This window comes from Leptonotus elevatus, chromosome 14, assembly GCF_054856555.1.
Source record: "Leptonotus elevatus isolate MCC_2025b chromosome 14, RoL_Lele_1.0, whole genome shotgun sequence".
In the NCBI taxonomy this organism is placed as follows: Eukaryota; Metazoa; Chordata; class Actinopteri; order Syngnathiformes; family Syngnathidae; genus Leptonotus; species Leptonotus elevatus.
The window spans coordinates 14,793,482-14,801,069 of NC_141252.1; positions in this window are offsets into that span (position 1 = coordinate 14,793,482).

The following is a 7,588-nucleotide window of genomic DNA, read 5'->3' on the forward strand; positions in this document are numbered from 1 at the left end:
CAGACATGTTTTCTATGCATGACGTCAACGTCCGGATCGCTATTGCCATCTAATGTAGACTCTTGGAAAATTCCGAATCACAAGTTAAAATGGCGGTCTGATTGGACTGTCTTTGGATAGTTGTAATTTGAGATTTGACCTAGTGATAGATTTTCTGTATAGGAAAATGCTAATTTTGGAAACATGTGAATAAACAATGACAGGACAGGGTACCACGTTGCATATTTATACCAGATTGTATGTCACACTCGCGTACATTATTGTATTCACAAAAAAATGGTGGGCGGTGGCGGACAACAGAAGTTAATGTTTGGGGGGGATGAAGAAATTGAAATATCTCTGGAATTAATAAAATAAGTGAACATGAATCTTTTGTCAGTCGAGTGTATTGTGCCAGAGACGCTCTAATAAGTCGCATGTTCGTTTTGCACATTTTCCTTAAATTCACTTAATTTTTTTCTCAACTCCACCACTGTAAACTATGCAAACTCACTGCCTTTTGGCATATATTGTAAAGACGAACTTAAAAGATTCAAGCTTGTACTGGACTTCATCTTTTCGGGGTGACCAAGTCTGCTGTCTATTTTCTCTCTTCCTCGCAGCTCACGAGCCAGTTGTGTGTATTAAGCCACTGTGAGCTCAGGCACACTCCGTCACCCACCTTTACACAAAAAGCCAACTCGAGCTGGAGCCCAAGCAAGTCTTTTCTGTCAAATTGACAAAAAGAAGGTGTGAAGTTAAGTCAACTGTAGTTGTTGGAGGCTCTCCAGATCATTAGTGTCATGTTTCAACCCGAGTCTCTGCTCCCCTGTCACTGGAGGTCATAAAGACATGGGCTGTGCTTATACAGTAATTCACAGGGAGGAACTTCACCTTGGGTCAGTTTACTGCCAATCCCATATTTGTAGCAATCGATATCTGCTCCTTTTGTGTAGCCGTTTGCATGATTCCCTCTCAACGAGATGGAACATTTTCTATTTGGCATTCACCCGCAGCTAAGCTGGTTGGTTTTCTCACTTTGCAGCTTTTTACACAACACCCATTGATACAGCTGGCAAAATATTTACACTCGTGTATCTCGCCCAAGGGTACACACTGTTATCCCAGCTCGCTTTTGGTCCTGCAATGTGCAAAAAAATATTCTTTGCATATGGACCCTGTACATTTGACATGTAATGTGGCAGTGTAACATTGCCTTCATGCCTTGTATTTGGTTTAGTCTGTGAAAGCCCAAAGGAATTCTCAATACTATACGTAAGGAATTCATGGCTGGAATACAGTACGATTTTGTGGTTGAATTTGTCTACTAATGTTTTAAAAGCTGCAGTGACCCAGTAAGTAATATTACATTATACTGTTTTAACGAGTAGCAGAAAACAAAACAAAATTCATCTTCATATTTTTTTAACTTGAGCAATAGCTTCACAGAAAACTCAATAAACCAAAACTACTAAAATTATTCCACGTTGGTGTGCATGCCAGGGTTACGTCAGGAATCATCACATTAGGGAAATTCACAGCAGCAATATTCACAATTACTGCACACTAAAAAAAAAATAGATACTGAATAATACACATAATAATCATTCCTCTATCCCTATTGTATATAAATTATGAAATATCTCGGTCTATGTTCATCATCTAGACTTATTTAATAACTTGAGCTTTAATTTAGGAGAGTAATGATGAGATCAGTGTTTTCTAACTTGCGAGTCCAAGCCTTATTGTGGACTCTAGTGGTTCATGTAGTGAACTGAAATGTGTCTAAATTGTCAATCAGCCCAAAAAAAATAAATAATGTTTTATATATATATATATATATATATATATATATATATATATATATATATATATATATATATATATATATATATATATATGCTGTTAAGAGATTTTTTGTTTGCTTGTTTGCTACAAGTGATTTAGTCGTCACTGAACCTAACAAACATATTTGGGAATGTGAGACCAAATCCCACACAACCACAGGGAGAACATGCAAGTCCACAAGAGAAGGCCACAACTGAGAGTTGAACCCGAAAAACCGCAAAACTATAAGACAGACGTGTGAACCACTATTTTATTGTGCAACATTTAGGAATTATTATAGCACATGCATTTTGATTTGATAAAAATCGTACTGAAGACCTGTGACAATTTATGTGCAAGTCAGAGAGAACGAATTTAACTAAAAGTGACGTACATCAAACCCTGTTTTAAGATGGTACCTTCCTAGCTTGAATATATTACATTTTGCAACTGTATCCTTTATTTGGCCCTTCAGTAATGTTAGCCTTCAGTCAGAAGTTACATTGGCATCAGTGTTCAAAAGTATTCATCTGCAACTGGTTAGAGGAGTGCTAAGGCCCCGTTGAACCTCCAGCAAAGGTGTATTTTTCTTTCCAAATGCCTTCAAATCATACTATCTGTCATTAACCCATCAATCTTAATGTCTTTTTTGGCTGCAACAGAGTGGTTTTGTCTGGTGGGCATTTATAAGTCATAAATAAGCCTTTGATAGCTCTGCATGACACATCAGGGTGCTTAGAGTAATTCAGAGTGGCACATTGGTGGAAAGCATGAAACTCAAGAATATTCTTATATATTTAAGCTTTTAAAATGGTTTAAAATGCTGCTAATGTCAGTATTTCGGCATCTGGTGTCAAGACTGGAATAATAAATGGCTCGTGTGTTTTATAGTTTCACTTTTCGTGTCTGCAATTTGTTCAAAGAAGATGTCAATTTGTCCTTTCCGATTGCTGGTAAACAAAATTAAAGTAATTACTACAATATAATTTGTATTCTTTTAAAGTAGAGCTGGACAATACATCTAATTAATTAGATTAATTCATCATTTTAAAAATCAACAATTTGAGAATGATCTAAACAATGAAATTGAGGTATGTATAAATAAATGCACTTTTTCTGGACTATTAAAAGCTGTTCTTCTTTTGAGCTATTGTTGTAAAGCTATTGTTCTTAAGTTCTGTTATATTCAATAATATTCATATTACTGTGAGTTGTAATTTTCCACAAGTGACAGAATGCTTCATGTGTGGTTTACAAGGCGTGTGTAAAATCATGAAGTTTACGTTAAAACCTATTTAAAATCAGTATATATTGTTGCAGTATTAACATTTTGCACAGTATTTCTATTTTTTCAATAAATACAAATGTCTTTAAATAAGTGTTTGTTGGGTTTATTATTTCTATTAAAATTGATTAAAAATAGTAATCATCCAAGAGAAAAAACGATTGCGATTTTATTTTTTGGCTTATTCGCAAAGCCCTAATTTAAAGTGAAAAATAAACATGAAGGTTACGTATAAAAATCTCTGACCAAACAATAGTAAACACAATTTTAGTTGAAAAAGGAACTTGTAAATTCCTTTTGAGATCTGTTATTTATTTATACACATCCAAATTATTATAGCTATTTTAACATATGCCTCCTTTATGGGTAGAAACTAAAACATAGTTCAAGTCTTACTTGACAAATAAATAAATAACGACATAATGTTCTAAATCAAGTGTGCCCAACATCTATTGCCCCAAAATCTACTGTTCAACATATATTGCCGTCGGAGATCGAACCCATCTATGGTTTGGTAGCGCAGAGCATTCCCAGTGAGCTAAACTTCTTGGCCGGTGACACAGCTCATCTCTTTATTCGAACACTCAGGGACGAAATGACTGCAGTTGTACGTGGTTCATTCAACCAGTATTGTAACTCATCTCTCAGTTCGGGGACTTAAACAATGGCGATAAAAGACAGACAAATGAACAGGATGCCTACTTTTTTCCCCATAATGTTTGTGAGTGTGTACAGAATTTGAAAATTGATGTGCTACCAATTTCAGTTTATTTTTCCAGAAACATGGAACTGCCAATGTGGAGTAAACATTTTTGACTGGCATACAAACATGCATGAGCAAGTTTATTATTATTATTTTTTAAGTAAACATTGTTTATTTATAATTGTTATTATTACGTCTTGCCATTTTTCTCCTTAACGTGTATTTGATTGTGTTTGTACCTTGTTTTTTACAACTGGTGTTGTATGGTCATTAGTGTCGCATCAGCTAGCCCATCGACTCCCAAACCACCAAGTAAAAGCCCAGCTTATCTGCCCTGCGCCGATGCCTCCAGTCAACCAGTCAGGGTGGGTTTTGTGGGCTCACATTGTTTATTTTAGCCCTCATTAAAATGTGGTGGGGTGGCTTTTTCTCTCTGGGGCTCGGTGGCTACTGTGGTGGGGAGATAGGGGTCTGTGGTAGACCCCCTTGGGCGGCTCACAAAAGCTGCTGCACCCCCAACCCTGACTGGCCACTCACCCCATGTGGGTCTTGCAGTTACACCCTGTGGCAGAGCTGCGGTTTATTACTGCAGTTGCCTGGTAAAGACAGAGTGAGGGTTTCAAGACATTGCAGTACACCACATATGCCGCTAGAGGCCACAATAAGCCACAGAATCTTCCTGCCAGTTTTGGCTCCATTTTCTTTCCACTGTCAGCGCTTTTTCACGGGAAGCAAGCACAGGGATATTTGTGTGCAAAGGGAGGGTGTGTTTGGATAAAAAGACATGTGGGTGGTAAATGTTCAAAGGCTCTCACAAAAAAAGAGCATCTCTTTAAGTCCTGTGTCAACTGTGTGCTTGTAAGACACGGTGTGACGTCACGTTCGTCAGGCCTCCGAAGTGCCTTTGTCGGGATGTTTAGTCTCTTTGCGAGCATACAATAGCTGCCTGTTTTATTTTGTCTGTGACGGGTAAATGGTTTGACATAAAAGACTTGGTTGTGTCAGCAGCCACGCCCACCCCCTTAGCTTTACCTGGCAGCTTATTTTTTTGCAGTGTTGTCAAGCCTGCGGTGAATACCTGTCTGGTATGTTAAGAATTACAGATGTGTATCTAAAATGGGCATTTCCATGTCTAGTATCCACTCAGTAACTCAGTGAGTGCTTGTTAAGAATCCACAATTGTGTGTTGCGCTAGTTTATGCTAAAGTCAACTAGCAGGTTCCATTTTGGAGCTGCATAGCATGTCTATGATGAGAGTACGCCTTCGAAGTTTTGCCTCTGCCATCCATCTTGAAGTCGCTGGCTTTATTTTCCTGCCAGCCACTGCCAAGGCCATCCCCGCAACGCAGAAACTCCGCCCCGCCATGTCTCCGATTGGTGAAACGACAACACTATACTCTCACAAGTGATGCTGTTTCATTGCCAATAATTTGGTTTAGGTTCACCATAAAACACTTTTTAGCACCATGGAAGTAAATATGACACGCCTAGACAGAGAGAGAGAGGGGCAATCAACTTAGTGCTGAACTAACGTGTGATGTCTGTTCATTGTTATTCTGCAGGTGTGGGTTCCTCCTCCACCAAATAATCCACTTTACTCACCAGCGTCCACAAATAATGCTGTGACTTTTAGATTTAACACCGGAGGAGCCAAGAAGATAGATGTATATTGATTGTGTTGTGTTGGCTAAGCTCTGCTGTGTAATGGATTTTAGACATCCATTAGGCCTGGTTTAAGTAAGAAGCAAAAGTCTTTATTGGAATGCTTCAAGTGATAATAAGCTTTTTGGGTCTCCAGAAAGTGGCTTTACTGTAAATATCCTACACTGGCAGCATTATTTAGAGGCTATTTATGTTTATGCAACATCCATTTTCAACTTAAAACTGCGAAAAATGCTAAAGTTGTCGCAAAGACCAAAACAACATATTACATGGAATTGTTGTTTGTGACATCACCAACTACTATCCGGCATGCAAACAGTGTTACACAGTGTTGTTGTGTGACGCAAAGAAGAAATGTCACTGTTGTTACTATGTGGTTGCTGTGTAAAGGTAGCCTGAAAAATGGGGCTAACCAGTTGGATGTTGTCGAACGAAGGAGTCTCTTTGTTTTTGAGCTGACGCCTGGTTCTACTTCCAAAATCATCTTGTTTTTATAAAGGTTGTGCCTTTCTTTTTTTGCATGGAAAGGCACTGTGGTTTTCACTGTTTCAGATCACTGTAATTATTGGGTTGGTCTGGCTTTCACAGTGTGCACACGCTGACATATGATATTCACAATGGCCACTTGAATCTACAGTATCTGACTGGGTTGACATAAACTGCATGCACATGCATACAGTACACCCATTTATGCTTGTTTAAATTTTTTTTTTTTTAGACAGCTGAGTCACGTTATTATTCCTCTTGGCCAATGTTCACCCTAAAGCCCTTTTCACACTGCACTTGCTCAGCGAAATGACATGTTTCCAGCGTGGATTAATTTGGAAGTGCTAACTTAGCAGCCTACCAGAAGGTAAAAATTGAGATTTTGCCGCTGGTTAGACCACACCTCAATAAAATGTATCGTTCGTTGTTGCAAAAGAGAGCCCCGACTTTGCTCAATTTAACTTTGCTCAATTTAAGAAGAAGGAAAGAAAAACGAATCGCTCGGCGGGAACTGTAACTTGTAAATTGTAAATAAGTCCGCCAAAAATAACACTAAACCCCGTCACTAGCTTGCCGCCATGGCTGAAGTCCTCTCCGCTCCTTGCGGCCCAGCAACACTCCATTCTGTGGTCCCTGTCCCTCACCACATACACAATGAATGGGTTTGACAATGGGGCGCTGGGCCTTGCTAAATGCAGTGTAAAAAGGGCTTAAGTACGTAATGCTATTGCAATATGTCAATCTGGCAATCTGGCCCATTTTAGCTAACAAATTCCTCTTCTCCCCGGATATTGTGATACTCAATTTCCCAACGCTCAGCCTGTCTTTCATGCCACAGTGTCTCTGCAGTCCATCAACATTCTGGGTTTAAATGTATTGGTTACCATATTTTTCCACTGGGAGGACTGTCGCTTGCCGGGAAAGCCGCACATGGTTGCTGTGTGTGCGCGTGCGCGTGCGCTCATGCCATTTTTAGAAAAGTCGCTGCGTGCGTTTTGCACTAGCACACGAGCTTTACAGAAGCCCCCTGGGTCCATTTCTTCTGTGGTTGGACCACATACCTCAGAATCATGCTTTCGTTGGAAAAGTGTCTGTTTTATTTTCCAGACATCGTAAGCAGTCAAAGTCGTCCACTGTCTACCCGGTGGACTGTAAAAGGCTGCACTGGCCTTGGACTCGCTCTCACCAGTCTTCTGTGGGTCGCCGCTGGTTACCGTTAAGAAATCAACACCTCTCGTACCCCAGACCGAGACTTTTCAACACACAGATCCAATTTCTCTCATGTGCAATCGGCTTGTACAGTGTTAAAATCACCACGGACTTTTGGAGCCCTTTAATTGTGGCTTCCGAGACCAGTGAGTCCACTGGAAAGCTTTTGCTTCACTACGTAGTCCAGTGGCAATTCTTTGAGTCTGATGTGTGTGCTTGCTGAGATTTTCCAGTGTTCTTGCTTCACCACCGCTGCCATCTGGACATATATCAGCGGCACTCCGGGACAAATACTGTCCATATCTCAGGCGGCCTCTTTTGGATGGTTGCTCTCGTCTGACGACAGAACAGGAAATACTAGAAGGCCGGAACAATGAGCTTGGACACGATCTAATATTTACTTTTTGATTACTCATGCCTGCACACTCCCCTTTGTC